Source organism: Rhinoderma darwinii, chromosome 1 (genome assembly GCF_050947455.1).
Source record: "Rhinoderma darwinii isolate aRhiDar2 chromosome 1, aRhiDar2.hap1, whole genome shotgun sequence".
Lineage (NCBI taxonomy): Eukaryota > Metazoa > Chordata > Amphibia > Anura > Rhinodermatidae > Rhinoderma > Rhinoderma darwinii.
The window spans coordinates 297613864-297639896 of NC_134687.1; the positions used below are offsets into that span (position 1 = coordinate 297613864).

General features: G+C 44.0%; 1 long non-coding RNA gene across 2 annotated transcripts in view; it reads left to right on the plus strand.

The window, feature by feature from the left end:
• The window catches only part of LOC142741697 (uncharacterized), a 38528-nt gene extending 31983 nt beyond the window's left edge, over nucleotides 1-6545 (plus strand). The window contains exon 3 of one of the 2 annotated variants that reach the window (XR_012881244.1): nucleotides 6440-6545. This is a non-coding gene — a long non-coding RNA (uncharacterized LOC142741697). Of the gene's footprint in view, nucleotides 1-2628; nucleotides 2715-6439 lie in introns of those variants that run through there. The other variant, XR_012881245.1, reaches the window with a different exon arrangement.
• The last annotated feature ends 19488 nt before the right edge of the window (nucleotides 6546-26033 follow it).

Genomic DNA, 26033 nt, shown 5'->3' on the forward strand with positions numbered 1-26033 from the left:
ATTTGATAGTCTCACTTCTCTTATAGTAAAGAACCCCCTTTCTATGTTAGGCCCCATGCACACGACCATATTTTTCATCCGTAATTACAGACCGCAATTATGGACCGTAATTACGGACCCATAAATTTCTATGGCTATGGACACCTTTACGTATTTTTACGGATGGGTGTCCGTGTTGTAGAAATAATAGAAAATTTCCTTTTTTTCCGTAATTACAGCATGGACTACCCATAGAAGTCTATGGGCGCTTCCGTAATTACGGACTACTACGGATGTGCACCCATAGCCGTCCGTAATTACGGAAGCATTGCTATTTGATGCCAGGGGATTACCCTAGATTTCTCCCTGTTTATTTGTGGATCCGTAAATACGGATGCATTACAGATGCACTACGGACGGTATTTACGGACACCCTCCCGTATATTTCCGGATGATTCATGGACGACTATAATTGACTACGGATCCGTATTTACGGACAGTATTTGCGGATGGATGAAAAATACGGTCGTGTGCATGGGGCCGCAATTGCGGGCTCGGCCGGCCGCTCACATTTTCGGCCCATTCTCCCATACAAAGTATTGGAGCACGGACTGTAAAAAGCAAAAGATAGCACATGTCCTATCTTTTGCAGTACACTTCTACGGCTTGGACACCCTCCAAAAATGCCCGTAAAAAACGCAGCGAAAAACGCCACGAAAATCGCGAGTGGCTTAAAAAACTTCTGAAAATCACAAACTCTTTTCCCTTGAAAACAGCTCCGTATTTTCATACGTTTTTGAGTTTGCATGTGAACATACCCTTATAGTTACAGTCCTGGGTATAAAAAGATCATGAGAGAGATCTCTGTCCATGTATTACTTTGATTGTCTGCATTTGAACCCGCTGAAGCTCTACTATGTCTTTCTTGTGCACTGGTGTCAAAAACTGTCCACAATATGTGGTCTCACTAGAGATTTATAAATTGGTAGAACGATGTTCTCGTCATGTGCATCTTTGCCGTTGTTTATGCACCCTATGATTTTATTTGCCTTGGCAGCAGCTGCCTGACACTGACTGCTACAATTAGGAATTTTGGCATACCTATCATTTTAGAATAAGCTTTCAAATGTGTGTACATGAGGAATAGCAGTATTTTTAGCCATAATATGACTGCATTCTTTAGCTGGTTTCCCATCTGCAGGCTCATTCTCTCTAATTCTGAGCTTTCTAGTGGGTGGAGCCTAATATTATGTTCACACGCAAAACGGCTGTAAAATACAGAGCTGTTTTCAAGGGAAAACAGCCTCTGATTTTCAGCCGTTTTTTTAAACCACAAACGTTTTTAGAGGCGTTTTTTTGCGCCCATTTTTGGAGCTGTTTTTCTATTCACACAATGAAAAACGGCTCCGAAAATGGCTCAAGAAGTAACAGACACTTCTTTTTATGGGGCGTTTTTTTACGCTGTGTTTTTTCAAATGGACGCGTAAAAAAACGCCCCGTCAGAACGTTGAAATCAATTGTGCAGATGTTTGGAGGCGTTCAGCTTCCGTTTTTTCAGCCATTTTTCGGGGGGGGGGGGGTTTACGGCCCCGAAAAAACATTGAAAATAAGCCATGTGAACAAACCCTACCTGCTATCATGTCTTCTATATACATCACACAGAGAAGAGGAGAATCCTCGTCTCCTATCTCTATCACATACAGTATGTGTATATATATTATTTCCTGATCGTCCGTCGGCAGCACACAAATGAGATGTTATCTCCCTAGATGTAATTAGAAGAGAACAGGTTAACAAGCAATAACCAATTAACTAGTAATGCAAGGACCTCCTATATAAGGCCCAGGGAAACCCCACCTCCTTGTATTTTTATTTCTCTTCATGTTTAGAAGATTACAGGTGGGACTCTTTGGAGTCCTTATTTAGTTCTTTTCTTCCTTCCTTTTTTATCTATCATGTCGGGCTGTATACCAGAAGAGTTTCAGGTCCCTCGGCCCGAAGAGCCATTATGTCCCTTTGTTTTTTTTTATTTCTTTGTTTTAATTTAAAAGTCTATGGCTGTGCATGCATCTGCTGCACCTGTGTGTGTCCAACTGGCATATTGGACACACAAATATACCAGTGTCCTGCTTAGGCAGCCGTACTTTGTTTTCCCTTCTTTATGCACTTCCTGGGAATCGTGCAAAGAAGGTGCCGGTGTTTGACCATCTGACTCCGGGCAAAGATGGCGTGTGCACGATCTCGCTTGCCGTAAGATTACGCCATCTAAGGTAAATCCCTTGCTTGTTTCCGTGTGCGGGATGTAGTCGCAGTCTGGGCTTGGACGCGCGCATACATGGGATTTCGGAGGATATTTAAACCTTGGCACTAAGTGTTTGATTACACCATTGCCTAAGCAACACAATCCTCGATTCCTGCCACGTGAGTAGTGTCCCTATGGGAGTCTGATGGTCATCTGTGGAAAAAGTTTTATGTATTTACTGTGTGTACTATACATTATAAACAGTGGCTGTTGCTCTTTTGTTATCAAAACTCTTAGTCTAGACTTGCTGAGTTTGGTTTCCTGGGCTCTATTTCCACTTCTATGTTGCATGTTTATTGCAGGTGTTGCCTCATTATCTTAATGGCTTTCTCTCTGTTTTCTGTTAGATGTCCTCCTCCAGACATGTCAGTGGAAAGAGAAAATCTAGACATAGAATGTGTGAGAAATGCAGCCAGCCCCTGTCTGAAGACGCAGCATTAAATATATGTTCTATATGTTGTGACACAGAGGAACAGAATCCTGAGAGGGCTGAAGCCCAATCCTTCTTGTCTTGGTTTAAAGAGCAATTTTCCTCTACATTTTGAAGGGGTTAAATCTTCTCATAAAAAGCGTAAGCATAACCCAGCCAGAGCAACTTCACCATCATCCTTTAGTGTATCCCCATCATCTGAAGGGGAATATATTTCTATTGATGAAGACTCTGATGATCCTGAGGACCTTTTTCTTCTCAAGAAAGAGAATTTTGCCCCCTCTCATTAAAGCGGTAAAAGCCACTATGGAGTCTAAAAAAGACCCAAAGGATAAGCGTAATAAAGACCCAAAGTATAAGTGTAATAAAGACCCGCTCTTTTACTTTCCTATCACTAAAGATAAAGGTCTTCCTGGCCACTGTCCTCACTGAGTGTTTGCAGAGAGGGTGGGCCAAGCCTGGAAAGAGATTTGAGCAAAGTGCAAGGTTTAAATCCACCTATAAAATGTATTCTCATTATGTGGATCAGTGGGACTCTGTACCAAAAATTGATGCCAAGCGCTCTAAAGAATCCATATTCCCATCAGCAGATTCTACCCTGCTCCAGACCCTATGGACAGGAAGGCTGATGGGTTATTTAAAAAAAAATAAAAAAAAATCCTATTCATCTGCAGCTGCTTCATGTAAAGTGGCTTTCTCTGCAGTTCCGTGGCTAGAGCCGTACATGTGTGGTTAAGTCAGTTAACCCAAGATTTAGAGGATGGGGTGCCTAAAGATGACACTTTGGAGTCATTACCTCTCATTAAAAATGCGTCTGACTTTCTTTGTGATGCTCCACTTGATATTATTAAAAATTCATCTAAAGCAATGACTGATGCTAATTCAGCCAGAAGAGCCCTATGGCTAAAATTCTGGAATGGGGATATTCCTGCCAAGACAAATTGTTGTAATTTGCCTTTTCAGTCAGGTAATCTGTTTGGTCCACAGTTGAAAGCTCTTGCGAATGGGAAGGGTCACTCCTTTCCTCAAACGAAAATACATAATCCTAGTTTTAGGTCCTTTTCGTTTTCAAAAGAAAGAGGTCCCCAAAATTCAGAAAGAATTCCAGAATAAGCAGTGGCGGTCCAGACCTCGCCAAGACAACCCGGGTAACTTCAAAAAGAAGCAGAACCCAAATCCCAATGATTTATGACGCCAGAACTGTAAAAGCGCAGGTGGGAGGAAGACTACATCTTTTTTTGTCCATTTGGTCAAAGACCTCCTCAGTCCTCAGACGAGTGGGTGTCCTCCACAATTCAAAGGGGGTACTCCCTAGAATTCAAACGCTTCCCCCCCCCCCGTACAAATTTTTCATCAATCAAGCAACTTCAGTATTGATTGATCTGGTTCAAGAATTTATAAAGAAAGAAGACTTGGAATTTATCCCATCCAAACAAAAAGGGAAAGGACTATATTCTAGAATTTTTTTCTTGTCCCAAAACCAGAAAAAAAAATGGCGCCTAATTATAGATACACATTACATATCTAAACAAGTTCTTGAAAAAAAAAAAATTCAAGATGGAAACTATTCGATGTGTCCTTGCCATTCTTCAAAAAGACAGTTTATGGCATCCATAGATCTAACAGATGCATATCTACATGTTCCCATCTTACAAAGCCACTGGAAATATCTCAGGATAGCCATCCAGAACAAGTCACAAACTCTTCAATACCAATTCAAGTGTCGCCCGTTCGGCTTCACCTCAACACCTCGGGTGTTCACCAAAATTGTGGTAGTTCTCACTGCAGCTCTTCGTCTCCAAGGGGTAACAGTGTTTCCATATCTAGGCGACTGGCTGATTGTCTCCCCCTCCAAAGAAGATCTAATTCTCCATCTTCAAGTGACTCTGAGAGCTCTGAAAGATCATGGGTTCCTGATAAATCAGGAGAAATCTCCTGAAAGCGACTGGATCTCCCACCCCATAAACATTGCTTTACAAATCTAATTTGTGTGCTGCCGACGGACGATCAGGAAAGATGAAATTTGCTTACCGAAATTTTCATTTCCTGGAGTCCCGAGGCAGCACAGCTTCCCACCCTGATTAATTATTTTAACTGCTACATACCATACAAGGAGGTGGGGTTTCTCTGGGCCTTATATAGGAGGTCCTTGCATTACTAGTTAATTGGTTATTGCTTGTTAACCTGTTCTCTTCTAATTACATCTAGGGAGATAAAATCTCATTTGTGTGCTGCCTCCGGACTCCAGGAAATGAACATTTCGGTAAGCAAATTTCATCTATATATTATATAATATATATATATTAGGGCTGGGCGATTGTGATCTAAATCAAAATCACAATTAATTGACCATGTGACCTCGATTACGATTAATAATCGTTTTTTAGGCCACACACCTTTTTGCATGCCACACTATTGAATTATTATAGATCCCGTGAGCCTGCTGTATACTACTATATAATATACCCTCAATACTGCCCCTCATATAGTATAATAGTCCTCTAGCTGCCCCCACACAGTATAATGTACCTATAGCTGCCCTCCACGCAGTATAATGTCCCCATACAGTCCCAATAGTGCCTAATAAAAATAATAAAATACATACTCACCTAAGCCAACAACTAGTAGAGGAGATTTCTCTGCTCCTCCGGTCTGTGTGACTTGGCGCATATTTTCAGATTCCGCTGGACTTCTGCCATTTACCAGTGTTTCAGGCATCCTATTAGTCCAGGGTGTCCTCAATACCTGCCCCATTTATTTCAAGTTTAGCCTCAATGCCCACGCGCCTCGGCGAGAGGACTGTGCCCGCCTCAATGGTATATAAAGGATTGATGGGGGTTATATACAGGGATGATGGCTGAGTGGTATATACATGGATGATGGGGGTTATATACAGAAATAATGGGGGTTATACACAGCGATGATGGCAGGTTTGGTATATACAGGGATGATGGGGATCCCTGTAGATAACCCCTATCATCCCTATATATTACCATCATCATTCCTTTTTATTACCTTCTTCATTCCTGTACATAACCCCCCTTAATCCCTGTATATTACCTTCATCATTACTGTATATTTCCCCCATCATCCCTGTAAATAACCCCCATAATACCTGTATACAGGGTTGATGGGGAAATATACAGGGATAATGAGGGTTAAATACAGGAATGATGGCTGGTATATACAGGGATGATGGCTGTTATTATGTGTATATTTTCATGTTCTTCCTAAATGTATTCCTACCAATAAGAAATACATAAAGGAAGAACATGAAAATCTACACATAATATCAGCACAATAGTGAGATGAACACTTATTGGAGCGGTAAATGGCTGCCTCGCAAGATTACACGCATCCAACTTCTTCATTCATGCAGAAGGCTACCACTACACATTGTTAATGTTTCTTCACTGATAATTGACGTCAGTTAATTGATAATTCTCTCACTCCTCCCTCTTTTTTCAAAATGAAGTGTAACTGCTTTCCAGGAAAAATGCAACCTTATTTTCCCGGTCTTTTTGTATGTATAAAAGGATGTACGATTCTCTGTATCATTGTATAAGCCTGCGGAAGGGACCTGTCCGGTCCTGAAACGCGTAGTGTGTGACAATGAAAAGTATACCTAAGAAAAATATACTTCTTTTGGAATAATTACCTGCCAGGTGCCTTGTCCCGAATGCTGAACTTTTTCTCCTATCTATTTGATTCCTTCTCCCCGGGCACAGTGGATTCCACCCGAGGGATAGCAGCAGGTGGCAGCCGGCAACTAAAGAGAGATCATCACTGATATCAATGCAAAGCAGTAATCTTGTGCCTATACTTGCACAACAAAACTAGGTGAGTAAACCAGTAAACCAGTTATCTATATACCTTCAAAACAGTATTACCTTAGAGGAGCGCCGTTTGTCCTCTTCTCTTCCTTTTTTCCATTCACATTTTCTAAGAAACAAATTGTCACTCTGACTGAGCTCCAAAGATCCTTTGTGCAGGTGGGAAAAACTTCCATAAGGTCAACCATCCCTGCAGCACTTCACCAATCTGGGTGTAAAGGATCTGCCAGACACAGCTTCTGTTTCGAGGCCCGTGGGTAATCAGTCTGCACCTGCTCCTAAGTCTGAGAGAGTGACACGATCTTCTACCAGTCAGGCTGGGAGGCTGAGGAGTTTGAGAGCCTATCACAGCCTGGCCAGACGGAGCTAGCTCCCGCCATCTCTCTATTTATACCTGCATTTCCTGCTCCTCCTTTGCCTGTGATTCTTTTCTGTTTCCTGGCTTTGCTGCTACTGCTATGATTATTGACCTTGCTTCATTTTTGAACCTGGCTTTACTGACTACGCTCCTGCTCTGCGATTTGTACCTCGTGCACTCCTGGTTTGACTCGGCTCGTTCACTACTCTTGTTGCTCACTGTGTTGCCGTGGGCAACTGCCCCATTTCCCTTAGCTTCTGTGTACCCTTGTCTGTTTGTCTGTCGTGCACTTATTGAGCGTAGGGACCGTCGCCCAGTTGTACGCCGATGCCTAGGACGGGCCGTTGCAAGTAGGCAGGGACTGAGTGGCGGGTAGATTAGGGCTCACCTGTCTGTCTCCCTACCCCATCATTACATAATCACAGGCCCATATACCTTTTCTACCCTGGTCCCTGACACAACTATGGACCCCTTTGAGACCCTGGCTCAGCAAATGCAAGGCCTCTCCCTACAGATCCAAGCCCTGGCTCAGAAGGGCAACCAGCATGATGCTACCCTGGTAGTGCCCCCCACCTCACCTCTTGAACCCCACTTCAAATTGCCTGACCGGTTCTCAGGGGACCGGAAGACTTTTTTCTCCTTTCGGGAGAGTTGTAGGCTCTATTTCCGTTTAAAGCCCCACTCCTCAGGTTCTGAGAGCCAGCGAGTGGGTATAATTATGTCCCGGCTCCAGGACGGGCCCCAAGAATGGGCCTTCTCCTTGGCTCCTGACGCCCCTGAACTTTCCTCTGTTGATCTTTTTTTTCCGCTCTCGGGCTCATATATGACGAGACTGACAAGACTGCCTTTGCCGAGAGTCAGCTGGTGACCTTACGTCAGGGTAAGAGACCCGTTGAGGAGTACTGTTCTGACTTTAGGAAGTGGTGTGTAGCTTCTCGGTGGAATGACCCTGCATTGAGGTGCCAGTTTAGATTGGGTCTGTCGAACGCCCTGAAAGACCTGTTAGTGAGCTATCCCTCTTCTGACTCCCTAGATCAGTTTATGGCTTTAGCGGTACGTCTTGACCGACGTCTAAGGGAACGACGACTGGAACGTTTTTGTGCCTTCCCCTCTGACCCCCCCATGATGGCTCCCGAGGTTCCGTTGCTTCATTCTTCCACGGAAAACTCGGATGAACCTATGCAACTCGGGGCCTCCGTCTCTCCCCAACAACGTAGAGAGTTCCGCAGGAAGAATGGTCTCTGCTTCTACTGTGGGGATGACAAACATCAAGTGAACAACTGTCCTAGGCGTAAGAATAAGCAGCCGGAAGAACTTCCGCGCCTAAGTGACCATCGGGGAGGTCATTTGGGCGCACAGGTATTTCCCGTATATATGAAACCTAATAAGATCTTGCTTCCCTTTCAGGTCTCTTTTGAGGGTAGGTCTGCCACCGGCAGTGCCTTCGTGGATTTAGGGTCTTCTGCTAATATTATGTCTGTGGAAGCTATGCCATTGATTGACTTGCCTAAACCAGTCCCGGTAGTGGGTATCGACTCCACTCCTCTTGCTAATGGTTATTCTACACAGCATACCCCTGTTTTTGAACTCCTTGTTGGCTCCATGCATTTGGAGCAGTGCTCTGTACTGGTGATGCAGGAATTATCGTCCGATTTGGTTTTAGGCCTTCCCTGGTTGCAGATGCATAATCCCACATTTAACTGGAATACTGGGGATCTTACCAAATGGGGTAATGAATGCATGATGTCATGTATTTCTGTTAATTTTATCTCTCTCCCTGAGGAGTTTATTCAGGACTTCGCTGATGTTTTTTCTAAAAAGGCCTCCGAAGTGTTACCTCCTCATAGAGAATTCGATTGCGCAATCGATTTGGTACCAGGAGCTAAGCTCCCTAAGGGTAGGATATTTAATCTCTCTTGTCCCGAACATGAAGCCATGAGAGAGTATATCCAGGAATGCCTGGCCAAGGGTTACATTCGCCCCTCTACTTTTCCGGTAGGTGCTGGCTTCTTCTTCGTAGGGAAGAAGGATGGTGGTCTTAAGTCGTGCATTGACTACCGAAACTTGAATAAGGTCACTGTAAGGAACCGGTATCCCCTTCCTTTGATTCCTGATCTCTTCAATCAGGTTCAGGGGGCCCAATGGTTCTCTAAGTTTGATCTACGGGGGGCTTATAACCTTATCCGCATCAAAGAGGGGGATGAGTGGAAGACTGCGTTTAACACGCCCGAAGGTCATTTCGAATACCTCGTCATGCCCTTTGGGTTGTGTAATGCTCCCGCGGTCTTCCAGAATTTCATAAATAAGATTTTAAGAGACTACCTGGGGGTATTTCTTGTAGTGTACCTTGATGACATACTTGTGTTTTCCAAGGACTGGTCCTCGCACATTGAGCATGTCAGGAAGGTGCTCCAGGCCCTTCGGGAAAACAAACTGTTTGCTAAAACCGAAGAATGTGTGTTTGGGGTGCAGGAGATACCATTTTTGGGTCAAATCCTCACTCCTCATGAATTCCGCATGGACCCTGCCAAGGTTCAGGCTGTGGCTGAATGGGTCCAACCTGCCTCCCTGAAGGCGTTACAGTGCTTCCTGGGGTTTGCTAATTATTACAGGAGATTTATTGCTAACTTCTCGGTCATCGCTAAGCCTCTTACGGATCTTACTCGCAAAGGTGCTGACCTCCTCCACAGGTCTCCAGAGGCGGTCCAGGCTTTTGAGGTCCTTAAGAAGTGCTTTATCTCGGCCCCTGTGATGATTCAGCCCAACCAAATGGAGCCATTCATCGTGGAGGTTGACGCCTCCGAGGTGGAAGTGGGTGCTGTCTTGTCCCAGGGTACCAGGTCCCTCACCCATCTCTGTCCCTGTGCCTACTTCTCCAGGAAGTTCTCGCCCACTGAGAGTAACTATGATATTGGCAACCGCAAACTCTTAGCCATTAAATGGGCATTTGAAGAGTGGCGCCACTTCCTGGAGGGGGCTAGGCACCAGGTAACGGTCCTTACCAACCAAAAGAATCTGGTTTTCTTAGAATCTGCCCGGAGGCTAAACCCAAGACAAGCTCGATGGGCGTTATTTTTTACTAGATTCAACTTTTTGGTCACCTATAGGGCCGGGTCTAAAAATATTAAGGCTGATACACTGTCGCGTAGCTTCATGGCCAGTCCTCCTTCGGAGGAAGATCCTGCATGTGTTTTGCGTCCAGGTATAATCATTTCCACTGTTGATTCTGACTTAGTCTCCGAAATTGCGGCTGATCAAGGTTCAGCTCCAGGGAACCTTCCTGAGAACAAGCTGTTTCTTCCCCTGCAATTCCGGCTAAGGGTACTCAGGGAAAATCATGACTCTGCACTATCTGGCCATCCAGGCATCCTGGGTACCAAGCATCTCATTGCCAGAAACTATTGGTGGCCTGGGTTGCTTAAAGACGTTAAGGCCTACGTCACCGCTTGTGAAATTTGTGCTAGGTCCAAGACTCCCAGGTCCCGACCAGCGGGCTTACTATGTTCTTTGCCCATTCCCCAGAGACCTTGGACCCATATCTCCATGGATTTTATCACCGATTTGCCTCCATCTCAAGGCAAGTCGGTGGTGTGGGTTGTAGTAGACTGTTTCAGTAAGATGTGCCACTTTGTGCCCCTCAAGAAACTACCCAATGCTAAGACGTTAGCTACCTTGTTTGTCAAACACATCCTGCGTCTCCATGGGGTTCCTGTCAATATTGTTTCTGACAGAGGGGTACAATTAGTTTCATTGTTTTGGAGAGCCTTCTGTAAAAAGTTGGAGATTGATCTGTCCTCCTCGGCCTTTCATCCTGAAACTAATGGCCAAACTGAGAGGACTAATCAGTCTCTAGAACAATATTTAAGGTGTTTTATCTCCGATTGTCAATATGATTGGGTCTCCTTCATTCCCCTCGCCGAATTTTCCCTTAATAACCGGGTCAGTAACTCGTCAGGGGTCTCCCCCTTTTTCTGTAATGTTGGGTTTAATCCACGGTTCTCCTCCGTTTCACCTGATAGTTCCAACAATCCCGAGGTAGATGGCGTTCATCAGGAACTGTGCACAGTCTGCGCCCAGGTTCAGAAGAACCTAGAGGCGTCCCAGAGCATACAAAAGACTCAGGCAGATAGAAGACGTTCTGCTAACCCCTTGTTTGTGGTCGGGGATCTGGTGTGGCTATCTTCTAAAAATTTGCGCCTTAAAGTCCCATTCAAAAAATTTGCTCCCTGATATATAGGGCCGTACGAGGTCATTGAAGTCCTTAACCCTGTCTCCTTCCGACTGGAGTTACGCCCGTCTTTTCGAGTACACAACGTGTTTTTATGCCTCCCTCCTTAAACGCTGCTCCCCGTCCTTGGCTCCCTCGAGGAAACCTCCGGTCCCTGTTCTCACCCCTGAAGGGGTAGAATTCGAGGTGGCCAAAATTGTGGACAGCAGGATGGTCCAAGGCTCCCTCCAGTACCTGGTCCATTGGAGAGGATACGGGCCTGAGGAGAGGACTTGGGTACCCGCCCGGGATGTTCACGCTGGGCTATTGCTCAGGAGGTTCCATCTTCGCTTCCCCAATAAGCCAGGTCCACCTAGAAAGGGTCCAGTGGCCCCTCTTAAAAGGGGGGGTACTGTAAAGGATCTGCCAGACACAGCTTCTGTGTCGACACACGTGGGTAATCAGTCTGCACCTGCTCCTAAGTCTGAGAGAGTGACACGATCTTCTACCAGTCAGGCTGGGAGGCTGAGGAGTGGGAGAGCCTATCACAGCCTGGCCAGACGGAGCTAGCTCCCGCCCTCTCTCTATTTATACCTGCATTTCCTGCTCCTCCTTTGCCTGTGATTCTTTTCTGTTTCCTGGCTTTGCTGCTCCTGCTATGATTATTGACCTTGCTTCATTTTTGAACCTGGCTTTACTGACTACGCTCCTGCTCTGCGATTTGTACCTCGTGCACTCCTGGTTTGACTCGGCTCGTTCACTACTCTTGTTGCTCACTGTGTTGCCGTGGGCAACTGCCACATTTCACTTAGCTTCTGTGTTTCCTTGTCTGTTTGTCTGTCGTGCACTTATTGAGCGTAGGGCTTAAAGAACGCCTCTCCTCCGTAAAAGACACATGAAAGCCCGCAGGCCCTAAGCACACAGCCAAGACAACAGTGGAATGGCTTAAGGACAACACTGTGAATGTCCTTGAGTGGCCCAACCAGAGCCCTGACTTGAACCCCCCACTCGAACATCTCTGGAGAGACCTGAAAATGGCTATCCACCGACGGTCCCCATCCAACCTTAAAGAGGTTGAGATGATCTGGAGAGAACAATGGCAGAAAATCCCCAAATCTAGGTGTGAAAACCTTGTGGCATCATACCCAAGATGACTGGAGGCTGTTATCGCTGCCAAAGGGACTTCAACTAAGTACTACTGAATGAAGAGTCTGAATACTTATGTAAATGCAATATTTTAGTTTTTCATTTCCAATAAATTAGCAAAGATTACTAACATTCTGTTTTCACGTTGTCATTTTGGGGTATTGAGTGCAGAATGATGGGGAAAACTTGAAAGGGTCTGAAGACTTTCCGATTGCATTGTATGTGTATGTGGAAAAACCACGTGAACCTTTGCTCTAAGTATCTGCTTTCAGTATCGATATCAGTTTCCGGTAATTGTTGATTAGTCCTGCACATCGGCTTGGAGGAAATTTAGCGCATTCCCCTACAAAACAGCTTCAACTCTGCTATGTTGATGAGGTTCCTCTCATGAACTGCTCGCTTCAGGTCCTTCCACAACATTTCTATTGGATTAAGGTGAGGACTTTGAATTGGCCATTCCAAAACTTTACCTTTATTCTTCTATAACCATTCTTCAACAACTTGTTTGCTTAGGGTCATTGTCTTGCTGCATGACCCACATTCTCTTGAGATTCTGCTGACGGACAGATGTCCTATCATTTTACTTTAGAATTTTCTGGTATAATTCAGAATTAATTTTTCCATCAATGATGGCAGGCCATCCTGGCCAGGGCTGCCAACAGTCTGCAAATTTATAGACTGTCTGCAAAAACAGGTGTTTTTTTTCTGCCGTCCGTAGTGTCCGGCAGAAAAAAACCACTGTCCAGTATTTTTTCTCTATCTCCCGAAATATTGCACTGCGCATATGCCAAAATGTACATGCGTAGTGAAAGCAAGGCAGCGGCCAACAGAATAACAGTCTGAGTGAGGTTGGTGCCGGGAGTGGACCAGGTCAGTCACCTGACCTCACGTCAGGGATGTGAGGTCAGGTGACTCAGGACTGGTCCACTCCTGGGCCGGCACCGACCTCACTCAGACAGCGCCGCTTCAATCAGTTTGCTCCGCCCGCCCTCCTGCTTCTTCTGGTCAGGTCATAAATGCTCTCTGCTCTGGGGACTGTGTGGCACTATGTACAATGGTCGGCTGTGTGGTGCTATGTACAAGGGGGGCTGTGTGGCACTATGTTCAAGGGGGGCTATGTGGCACTAGCTACAACGGGGTGTGTGTGGCACTATCTACAAGGAAGTGTGTGGCACTCTGTACAAGCAGGGGATGTGTGGCACTATGTACAAGTGGGGGCTGTGTGGTACTATCTACATGGGGGCTGTGTGGTACTATCCACATGGGCGCTGTGTGGTACTATCTACAGGAGGGCTGTGTGGCACTATCTACAAGGGGGCTGTGTGGCCTTATCTGCAAGGGGGCTGTTTTGGCTTATCTGCAAGTGGGGCTGTGTGGACTTATTTGCAACGGGGGCTGGGTGGCCTTATCTGCAAGGGGGGGCTATGTGGCACTATGTACAAGGAGGGGGGCTCTGTGGCACTATGTACAAGGGGGTTGCGTGGCACTATGTAAAATGGGGGGCTGTGTGGCACTATGTATATGGGGGCTGTGTGGCTCTATGTATAAGGGGGCTGTGTGTGTAGCACTATCCACATTTCCACTGTAGCACTATCTACAGGGGGCATTATTACTGTGTGGGGGCACAGGTACTGATGTGGCACTCTACTGTGTAGAGCACTAAGGGATCATTCTTACCATATGGGGCACTGTGGGTGGGGAGGGTGCTGGAAAAGTGAGAAACCAACATGTCGTCTGCGTGTCAAATTCTGCAGAGACGAGTCGTGGCTGGAATAAGTCGTCACAGTGGTCTGGGCCGGATGGAGAAAAAAAGGGAAAGTAAACGACTCTAATCAGAGAAAATATCACCTGTGAGTCACTGGATATAAATGTGCTGTAATCACTTATATGGTCTGCAGAGCTCCTGTGTATAACTGCCATCTACCACTATATGCTGGTAATATTTGGTTTTGTATAGTGATTTTTATTCACTAACAGTATGGGGGTATTTTTCAGTCAGTATGTGGTTATGGTGTGGCGGTATTATTCAGTGACAGTATTGGGGGTATTACTCAGTCACTATGTGGTTATGGTGTAGCGGTATTATTCCGTAACAGTATGGGGGTATAATTCAGCCACTATGTGGTTATGGTGTGGCGGTTTTATTTGGACCTTATTTTGTGGTAATATTGGTCTTATAATAGGGAACAGTTTTCAGTAACAGTATGCATTAATATTTAATCTGGCATAGTGGTATGATTTAATAACTGTATATGTATATAGATAATTTTTTTTGTGTGAGGGGGGCATATGCTTTGGGACTTGCAGCACTCCTGAACACGCAAGAAATCAGCGTTGCAATTCTCTGCACACCCCCTTCTGAATTGTCTGTATTATTCATACAATAATTTGGCATTTGGGGCCCCACATTAACTTTGCCCAGGGCCACACTTTGTCTAAAACAGGCCCTGGCAGTAGCGATGGTACAGTGAGTGGCGAGTGAGTCCAACTCACCAATCACAGCTCTGCTTGCAGCTATCCAGCGCTAGGTAAGCGTGGGAAAGCTACAAGTGGGGCTGTGATTGGTGAGTCACTTCTAGCACACTGCACAGGCAATGATTTTGTAATGTGTCCGTAAAACTTTTGGTCTGTCCGTGATTTTTAGCTTAGTTGTCCAGAAATTTCTGTAGTGGAGGTTGGCAACCCTGGTCCTGGCCAAGATGCAGCAAAACAGGCTAAAACCATGAACTACCACCACTGTGTTTCACACATGGTATGAGGTTTTTTATGCTGGAATGCAGTGTTTTCCTTTCTCCAAACAGAACGCTTCTCGTTTAACCCCTTAGTGACCAGCCTATTTTAGACCTTAAAGACCAAGCAATTTTTTTCGTTTTTCCATCTTCGCATTTAAAGATCTATAACTATTTTTATTTTATTTTTATTTTTTGCATCGTCACTTTTCAAGAGCCATAATTTTTCTGTCATAATTTATTATTTTTCTGACATAATTTAGTTATATGTGGGCTTGTTTTTTGCAGGACGAGACATAGTTTTCATTGGTACTTTTTGGGGGTACATGGGACTTATTGATTAACTTTTATAACTTTTTTAGGGGGCAATGGAAAAAGTGGCAATTCCACACCTTGCGGTTTAAATTACATGTTAACTTTATTGTTTGGTTCTTTACGGTCGCAGCTATACCATATACAGTTAGGTCCAGAATTATTTGGAGAGTGACAAGTTTTGGTATTTTAGCGGTTTACCAAAACATATTGAATATACAGTTACATAAGCAATATGGGCTTAAAGTGCAGACTCTCAGCTTTAATTTGAGGGTATTCACATCCTAATTTAAGGAAGGGTTCAGGAATTACAGCTCTTTAACCTCTTCCCGCGCTGCTCCGCAATAGTACGTCCTGCAGAGGGGTTGCTTCCCGCATCAGCACGTACAGTTGCGGAGTAGTTCCCGCGCACACTGTCCTAACGGACAGTGTCCGGGGACCGGGAGGTCAGCTGTCCCCGACAGCTGACACTCCAGCCTTGCCGGTCAGCGGACCATCGCCGCTGATTTCGGCAATTAACCCCATAAATGCGGCGACAGATTGCGTTCGCCACATTTAAGGGGTTTGAAGCACATCGGCAGCCCCCACGAAGTGATTGTGGGGGCTGCCTATGCTTGTCGTGGCAATCGGAGGTCAGACAATGACCTCAGGGTTGCCATGTACGGAAGCCTCGGAGGAGCAGCTTCCTGCCGATCCTCCGAGGCTTCCTGTCAGTGTGACTGTCACGTCACAATGACAGTTGGAATGCATTACACTACGTAGGTAGTGTAATGTATTCCGGCAGCGATCAGCGATGTCCCCTAGTGGGACAAGTGAAAAAAGTTAAAAAAAAAGTAATAAAAATGTTTTAAAAAAGTGTAAAAATAAAAGTTATAAGTTATATAAACAAACACTGCATTTTTTTCCTATAATAAGACTTTCATTATAGGAAAAAAATTAGTACGTTAAAAAAAGTACACATATCTGGTATCACCGCGTTCGTAACGACCCCAACTATAAAACTATAATGTTATTTTTTCCCGCTCGATGAACACCCCAAAAAAAATCAATAAAAAACAACACCAGAATCGCTATATTTTGGTCACCACCCCTCCCAAAATAGAGAATATAAAGTGATCAAAAAGTCGCATTTACCCGAAAATAGTACCGATAAAAACTACAACCAGTCCCGCAAAAAACAAGCCCTTACACAGATTTTTTGACTGAAAAATAAAAAAGTTACAACTCTCAGAATATGGTGACACAGAAAATAAATTATTTTATAAAAAAGTGATTTTATTGCGCAAACGCTGCAAAACATAAAAAAACCTATATACATATGGTATCGCCGTAATCGTACCGACCCGCAGAATAAAGTAAAATTGTCATTTATAGTGCACGGTGAACGCCGCAAAATATAAACTAAAAAACATTGTCAGAATTGCTTGTTTTTGGTCACCCGGCTTGCAAAAAAATGTAATAAAAAGTGATCAAAAAAACTGCATGTACCCCAAAATGGTACCAATGAAAACTACAGGTTGTCCCGCAACAAATAAGCCCTCACACAGCTCCGGTGGTGAAAAAATAAAGAAGTTCTGGCTCTCAGAATATGGCGAAGCAAAATGTGCAGTGTGTTCCAAAAGCGGATAAGACCGGGCGCCATTTATCAGTGCGACACCGGCCACACATCTATGAATTATTATTTATTTACCACATTATTATACCCTCTTATTATGCCCTGATGTTCTCCGCACAGATTATATATGCCCCCACATTATAAACTGAAATACCAGCGAAACCCAAAACAGAAAAACTACCAAGCAAAATCTGCGCTCCAAAAGCAAAATGGCGTCCCTCCCTTCTGAGCCCTGCAGCGTGCCCAAACAGCAGTTTGCGTCCACATATATGGCATCACCATACCGAGGAGAACCCGTTTAATGTTTTATGAGGTATTTGTCTTCAGTGGCACAAACTGGGCACAACATATTATGCACTAAAATGGCATATCAGTGGAAAATTGCAATATTCACACCATCCACTGTGCATTAACCCCTTTGCGCATTATGACTTAATAGCACGTCATGGTGCGGGGGTTGATGTATGGAGCGGGCTCACATGCTAAGCCCGCTCCATACGTTGCGGGTATCGGCAGTGCATTACAGCTGACACCCAGGACTAACGGACAGGAACAGCGATCGTGTGGTTACAGAAGCCTGTAAAAATAACAATACACTGCAATACATTAGTATTGCAGTATATTGTACCAGCGATCCAATGATCGCTAGTACAAGTCCCCTAAGGGGACTAATAAAATGTGCAGAAGAATTAAAGTTATTAGTAGTAAGAAAGAAAAAAGTTTAAAGTTAAAAAAAACAACCTTTTCCCATACTTTTTATGGCACTTTAAATGGTGTCAATAGAAACTACAATTCCTCCCACAAGAAATAAGCCCTCACATCACTCTACTGACGGAAAAATAATAAAGTTATGGCTCTTGGAAGGCGGGTAGTGAAAAACGAAAATAAGAAAGCAAAAAATGGATCAGTCCTGAAAGGGTTAATTAATTTCTAATGAAAAAAAAAAATGTATGACCACATGTGGGGTATTTCCGTACTCGGGAGAATTTGCTTTACATAAATTGGTTGTTTATTTCTCCTTTATCCCTTGTGAAATTGAGAAAATTAACATTTTAGTGGAAAAAAATTGTGATATTAATTTTTTCGGCCTAATTCTAATAAATTCTTCAAAAGACCAGAGGCGTCTAAATGCTCACTATACTCCTAGAAAAATTTCTAGAGGAATGTTTCCAAAATGGGGTAACTTGGGGGGTTCCCACTGTTTTGGTCCCTCGAGGGACATGGCACCGAAAACCAATCCAGCAAAATCCGTGCTCCAAAATCCAAATGGCGCTACTTCCCTTCTGAGCGCTACCATGGGTCCAGTTAGCCGTTTATTACCACATATGGGGTATTGCCGTAATCAGGAGAAAATGCTTTACAAATGTCATGGTTCTTTTTAAGTCTTTATTCCTTGTAAAAATTTAAAATTTCTATGTTTTTCAGAAAAAAAGTAGATTTTCATTTTTACAGACTAATTACAATATATTTAGCGAAAAACCTGTGTGGTCAAAATGCTAACTATACCCCTAGATAAATTCCTTGATAGGTGTAGTTTCTAAAATGGGGTCACTTTTGGAGGGTTTCCCCTTTTTTGATCCCTCCAGGGTGTTGCAAACGCGACATGGAACCGAAAACCAATCCAGCAAAATCCGTGCTCCAAAATCCAAATGGCGCTCCTTCCCTTCTGAGCTCTGCTGTGGGTCCAATCAGCAGTTTATTACCACATATGGGATATTGCCGTAATCAGGAGACATTGCTTTACAAATGTTGGGGTGCATTTTCTTTATTATTTCTTGTAAATATTAAAAATGTCTATGTTTTTTCAGAAAAAAAAAGTCGATTTTCATTTTTACAGACTAATTCTAATAAATTTAGCGAAAAACCTGTGTGGTCAAAATGCTAACTATACACCTAGATAAATTCCTTGAGGGGTGTAATTTCCAAATGGGGTAACTTTTGGGGTGTTTCCACTGTTTTGGCACCACAAGACCTCTTCAAACCTGACTAGGTGCCTAAAATATTTTCTAAAAAAAAGGAGGCCCAAAATCCACTGGGTGCTGCTTTGCTTCTGAGGCCTGTGTTACAGTTCATTATCCCACTAGAGCCACATGTGGGATATTTCTAAAAACTGCAGAATCTTGGCAATAAATATTGAGTTGCATTTCTCTGGTAAAACCTTCTATGTTACAAAAAAAAAATGTATTAGAAATGAATTTTGGCAAAAAAATAATATTTGTAAATTTCACCTTCTACTTTGCTTTAATTCCTGTGAAAAGCCTAAAGGGTTAAAACACTTTGTGAATGCTGATTCGAATACCTTTAGGGTTGCAGTTTTCAAAATGGGGTGACTTCTGGGGATTTTCTAATATATAAGGCCCTCAAAGCCTCCTCAGAACTGAACTGGTCCTGTAAAAATAGCCTTTTGAAATTTTCTTCAAAATGTGAGAAATTGCTGCTAAAGTTCTAAGCCTTGTAACGTCCTAGAAAATAAAAGGACGTTCAAAAAATTATGCACAAATAAAGTAGATATATGGGGAATGTTAACTAGTAACTATTTTGTGTGGTATTACTATCTGTTTTACAAGCCGATACGTTTAAATTGAGAAAAATGCTAATTTTTGCAAATGTTTTCTAAATTGTGGTCTTTTTCAGAAATAAATACTAAAATTATCGACAAAATTTTTTCACTAACATAAAGTACAACATGTCACGAGAAAACAATCTCAGAATGGCTTTGATAGGTAAAAGCATTCCAATGTTATTACCACATAAAGTAACACATGTCAGATTTGAAAAAATCGGCTGTGTCATGAAGGCCAAAACAGGCTGGGTCCTGAAGGGGTTAATATGTAGCTGCCTCTTTTTCAAGGGACCAAAGGTAATTGGACAATTATCTCAAAAGCTATTTAATGTGCTCAGTGGCGGATTAAGTAGACCATAGGCCCTGGGCTGTTTCACAAACTTGGGCCCGCCTTCCCCACCGCCGCTCTGCCGTGTCTGTATCAAGAATCAAATCTATGTCCATAAGAGTAGGGATCAAAGCTTTAAACACTTGTGCAAGGTAGCCCGGAATATCAGGTGGCGGTACACTTTCAGAAATCTCTCTCACTTTTATATTATTACGCCTGGACCTATCCTCCGCATCTGCAACCTTAGATTTAAGCTAGTGAACTTCTTCTTCCAATGCGGTATGGGCATCCGCTAACTCGTTATGAGCCGCAGAAAACTCTGCCATCTTTCTCTCAACTTGGTCAGTTCTAACACCAAGAGCATCGATATTGGTTTGGAGATTGGTAGCTAGAGCAGAGATACGCTGTGAAATATTATTCTACAACATAATCAACATAGATTTAAGGAAGTCTTCAGTCAGCGGAGCTGAGGAGGACGGGAACCCCTCCAAGGTTTGGGAGCCCATAGTCGCGGTATCACACAGTCCCCTTCCATGGGACTCTGCTGCTCCAACAGATGTATGAGATTACTGTGATAAGGGACCTATATCCGGCAAACATGTCTCAGGCTCCATCCGAGAAATAGAAGGTCTCCCCGAAGGTGAAAGAGCAGGGGGGGACAGAGATGCACCAAGTATGGCCTCCCCTTCAATTGGATCTGTGGCTGGTTCAATTTTAGACTCCACATTAGTAAAATAAGCTGTCAGCTTCCGTGGACCAACTGTTTTTCCCCTCCGCTTCACCATAGCCCCTGCTTGAATAATAGCGGGGAACCAACAGAACTCCCTGTGTAGCAGAGCAAGGCCAGCTAATTATGCGCAAATGCCGGAAATGCCAGTGAGGCCGACCGCAACGTGATTTAATCCAGTGGTCCGATCAACGGGTTTTTACAGAAAGGGCTTCTCCCAAAAGCCTGGGCTAAGTATAGCCACCAACCTTTTTTGCAGAGAAACCAGAAGTCCCAGGAAAGAGTCGACAGGAGCCAGATATGTATCGGAGCCTCACCTCGTGGAGGCACCAGAAGCCCCTTGGAACTTCACCGATGCAAGGAGTACACCGCCAGAGTCGTCCAGGAACTAGTAAGTGCACCACCACCACCGCGTCTGCTGTATCCACTGTGTCCGCTGTGTCCAGGGCTACCAAGTAGGTAAAATATCACGGGATATGAACGCTGGGAGCCGCTAAAGGCCGCTTGAAGCACAGGTTAGGCAGGAGCTCTCACTTCATGCGACCGTTTGAAATGGTGCCCAATCTTATCTGCTTTTGGAACACTGCACATTTTGCATCGCCATATTCTGAGAGCCAGAACTTTTTTCTTTTTTCTTCACCGGAGCTGTGTGAGGGCTTAGGGTATGTTCACACGGCCTATTTACGGACGTAAATCGGGCGTTTTTGCCCCGAATTACGCCCGAAAATAGCGCCTCAATAGCGCTGACAAACATCTGCCCATTGAAAGCAATGGGCAGACGTTTGTCTGTTCACACGAGGCGTATATTTACGCGCCGCTGTCAAATGACGGCGCGTAAATAGACGCCCGCGTAGAAGAAGTGACCTGTCACTTCTTTGGCCGTAATTGGAGCCGCTATTCATTGACTCCAATGAATAGCAGCGCTAATTACGGCCGTAATTGACGCGGCGTTCAAGCGCCTGCACATGCCGGTACGGCTGAAATTACGGGGATGTTTTCAGGCTGAAACATCCCCGTAATTTCAGCCGTTACGGACCCCCGCCGTGTGAACATACCCTTATTTATTGTGGGACAATTTGTAGTTTTCATTGATACCATTTTGGGGTACATGTGATTTTTTTGATCACTTTTTGTTCCAGTTTTTGGCAAGCAAGGTGACCAAAAACCATCAATTCTGACAATGGTTTTTATTCTTTTTTGTTTATGGCATTCACCCTGGGCTATAAATGATCATTTTACTTTATTCTGCGGGTCGGTACGATTACGGTGATATTATATGTATATAGTTTTATTATGTTTTGCAGCGTTTGCGCAATAAAATCACTTATTTATGAAATAAGTAATTTTTTGTGTCACCATATTCTGAAAGCCATAACTTTTTTATTTTTCAGTCAAAAAAGCTGTGTAAGGGTTTGTTTTTTGCGGGACTGGTTGTAGTTTTTATCGGTACTATTTTCTGGTAAATGCGACTTTTTGATCACTTTTTATTCTCTATTTTGGGAGGGGTGGTGACCAAAAAATAGTGATCATAACATTGTTTGTTTACTTATTTTTTTTGCGGTGTTCACCGCGTGGGAAAAATAATATTATAGTTTTATAGTTGGTGTCGTTGCGAATGTGGTGATACCAAATATGTGTACTTTTTTTTAACGTGTTAATTTTTTTCCTATAATAAAAGACTTATTATAAGAAAAAAAACATTTTTTATTTATGTAACTTATAACTTTTATTTTCACTAGGGGACATTTAGACTTGCAGCGCTAATCGCTGTTAGAACACATTACACTATCTACGTAGTGTAATGTGTTCCAACTGTCATTGTGACGTGACAGTCACTCTGACAGGAAGCCTAGGAGGACCAATTGTACATTGTCTGGCCTCCGAATCGCCAGCCCCCCGCAAATGCATGTGGGGGCTGCTGATCTGCTCTAAACCTCTTAAATCCGGCGATCGCCATTGACCGCCGCATCAAAGGGGTTAATTGCCAAAATCAGCGACGATGGGCCGCTGATCGGCAACACGGAGGGCAGGTCAGACACCCTGCACAGTTAACCGCCGCTGTGGTGTAGTGCCACACGGCAGTTAACTGTTAAAGCGCGGACGTAACTGCATGCCCAGGTGAGCGAAGTTACTGTTCACCTGAACGTGCATTTACGCCAATGTGCGGGAAGGGGTTAACAGCACTGGCTACATCAACTGATCTTTCTTCTGTTGTATATACAGAGCTAAAGAACTCATTTAGTAACTCTGCCTTCTCTTGATCCCCTGTGACCAACTCCCCATTACCACTATTTAGGTGTCCTACATCTTCAGACCTTGGCTTTTTTGCATTTATATACTGTATTTGAAGAATTTTTTAGGATTTGTTTTGCTATCCTTGGCCACCTGCCTTTCATTTTGTATTTTTGCTGATTTTATTGCATTTTTACAGATTTTATTACGTTCTTTATCATTTAGAAAGGCTAGAGCTGTACCCTCAGATTTGTATTTTTCAAATGCCCTTTTTTTTTTTACATTTATTGCCCTTTTTACAGAAGGTGTAAGCCATGTGGGGTATGATTATACAAAGTGGATTTTAAGATCTCCCATTTATCATTTGTACCATTATTTGACATTAGTCCTTCCCAGTCTATGTCCTGAATTGCAGCCCTCATCCTGGGGAAATTGGCCTTCTTAAAATGAAGTGTTTTTGCCCTCCCAGCCTGTGTTTGTTTTTTACAGTGTAAGTAAAATGTAACTATATTGTGATTACTGTTACCGAGGTTTTCACAAACATTGATATTCCCAACAAGCTCTGCAATGTTTGAAATGACCAGATCCAATTATGCGTCACCTCTAGTTGGGTCTTCCACAAACTGGCCCATAAAATTTTCCTGCAACAGGTTGAGGAAATGTCTCCCCTTTGCAGTTGTAGCAGAATCATGACGCCAATTAATATCTGGGTAATTAAAATCTCCCATTATTACTACAGTACCCGCCAATGCAGCCCGCTCCATCTGTTTATATAGCTGACCTTCCATCTCCTCAGATATATTGGGGGGTCTATAGATTACACCAAAAGTAATTTTTTTTCAGTGTTTGCCTCCCAATCTTCACCCACTATTGCCTCTTTCACACTTGCCTTCATTTCACTTCTCACATAGAGACATACACCACCGCCTTTCCTATTTGCCCTGTCTTTTTAAAACAGTGTAAAACCCTGTATATTTACAGCCCACTTATGAGAAGAGTCTAGCCATGTTTCAGCAACACCAACTGTCACGAAGGGTCTGTGGACCCACTGGGCCGTACCGCCTTGGCGGTAAGGCAGCTGGCCAACAGGGAGCAGGTGAAGGTCTATAGTTCGTATAGGTACCTGTGGCAGCTCAGACAGCAGCAGGGCAGGCTCGGCTGGCTCGGCAGCAGGTAGACGTCAGGCGAGGTGAAGCAGGTCAGACGCGGACACGACACGACTTTGGCACAGCACAGTGCTAGACCAGGATGGTATGGAATGCAAACTGGAACAGGTACAGGAACAGGAACTGGAACAGGTACAGGAACAGGAAACACACTAGGAGGCCATCACATAGACAAACTAGGAAACAACAACAACGCTCAGGCATAGAAGCAGGGGGCTGGACCCCTCTTGTAGTCCAGGGTACTCATGGGTCAAAGTTAATCAAAAGGTCCGGTGCGCGCGCTGCTCCTTTAAGAGCGGGCACGAGCGTGCACGCGCACCCTACGGGATCCGCCTGAGGTGAGTGAACGCGAGCGCTGACGTCTCCTGAGGAGGAGGCTGGGGCCAGCGCTTGCCGACTCGTGGCTGCGGCTGTCAAGAGGGGATTGGAGCTGACAGCCCGCAGCCACGGACATTACACCAACTATATCAATATGTTCCTCCAGTACCAAGGCCTCAAGCTCTCCCATTTTGCTTGCTAGACTTCTGCCATTTGTAAACATACACTTTAACTTGCATTTCAAATTGTCATGTTCGGTATCGGAAATGTGATTATTTGACATTGTTTGGGCATTTTCATTTTCAATGTTGTTTTGTAACAAAAGGATCTCCTTATCCTGTTGCCTAGTTCTCTCCCCACAGTCTATTTCTCCCCCCACCAATATAGTCTGACCCCTCTCTAACCTAAACTACTGCTTTATTTTTATACATTGACCTCCCTCCTCAAATACTCCGCCACCTCAGCTAGAATTCTCTCCGTCAGCACAGCGGACACCCTTCCATTCAGGTGCAAATCATCTGCAGAATACAGTTTGTACCCTAATGAAAAATCAGCCCAGTGCTCTAGGAACCCAAAGCATTCTCCTCTACACCAAGACTTAAGCCATGCATTTAACTCCCTGTGCTCCCGCTGTCTTTCCTGTGATGCGCATGGCACAGGCAGTATTCATGAGAATACAACCTTGGAGGTCCTTCCCTTCAGCTTGTAGCCTAGTTCTTTGAAATTATTCTTAAGGCTCCTCTACCTACCATGTATTCTGTCATTGGTTCCCACATGGACCACAACAGTTGGCTCATCAGCAACCCTTCCCAGTAATTTATCCACACGTTCCACCACATGCCGAACCCTGGTACCAGGGAGACAGCAAACCATTCGGTTGAGGCGGTCTTGGTGACAAATTATTCTGTCCGTATTCCTGATTATAGAATCACCTACAACTACTAATTGTCTTGCTTTACCTGCATTACCATCCCGCCGACTACTAGATGGGCTGATCAATAAATCAAATAATATTCATTTTGGAACAACTGTTTCACCATTTCTCTTATACACAACAATTTGGTGCCGAAACCTGGAACCAAAAGTGTCTAGAACCAAATCAAAATGAGCACAGGGGACAGGAGACCGAACAGGGCCCATTAATAAGGTGAAAAAAATTGTCCTCTCATTTACTCTCCTTCCACTTGTCCCCAAACCGTATTTTTAAGCCCAGGAGTTTGGTTCCCATGAAGCTGAAACAGTTGTTATCTGTTACTAATGTCGTTTCATATGTATTTGTGAGTGAATGGGGATGTTGGTGTGATAAGCACCACATCAGGGTAAAAGAGGTCCCCTATGACGTGATTTTACTGCCTCAAGACACACCTCCAATAGAGAGTGCATGGTAGGGGCAGTAAAGTGATAAGTAAGTGGACCCTAGCCTCAGACACAAGTGTGTCTATTTTTTTAGTTTGTCTTGTCTTAACTAATGAAACCCTGAATGGTGAAATGATAGAATTGAAGGTCAGTGTTACACGCTGTACACTGAAGAACGTGTCCTGCAGCTGCAGCAGCCTCGTCTCTCTCTATATGAAAAATCACATTGCAAGCAAATAATACAAGAAGGCAAATGATTTTGACGTTCTCTGTTTGCTATCTATCATTTGGATTTTTTGGAAAATTTGGAAGGATCAAAAGAAGGGAAACCTAGCGTGGGACCTTCCCTCACAGCCAAGAGCCATAGATTACTGCCGTGAGAGTCTGGGTGAGAAGGTTACGAGTACCCTCCACCACAGTTGGAGCTGTGGG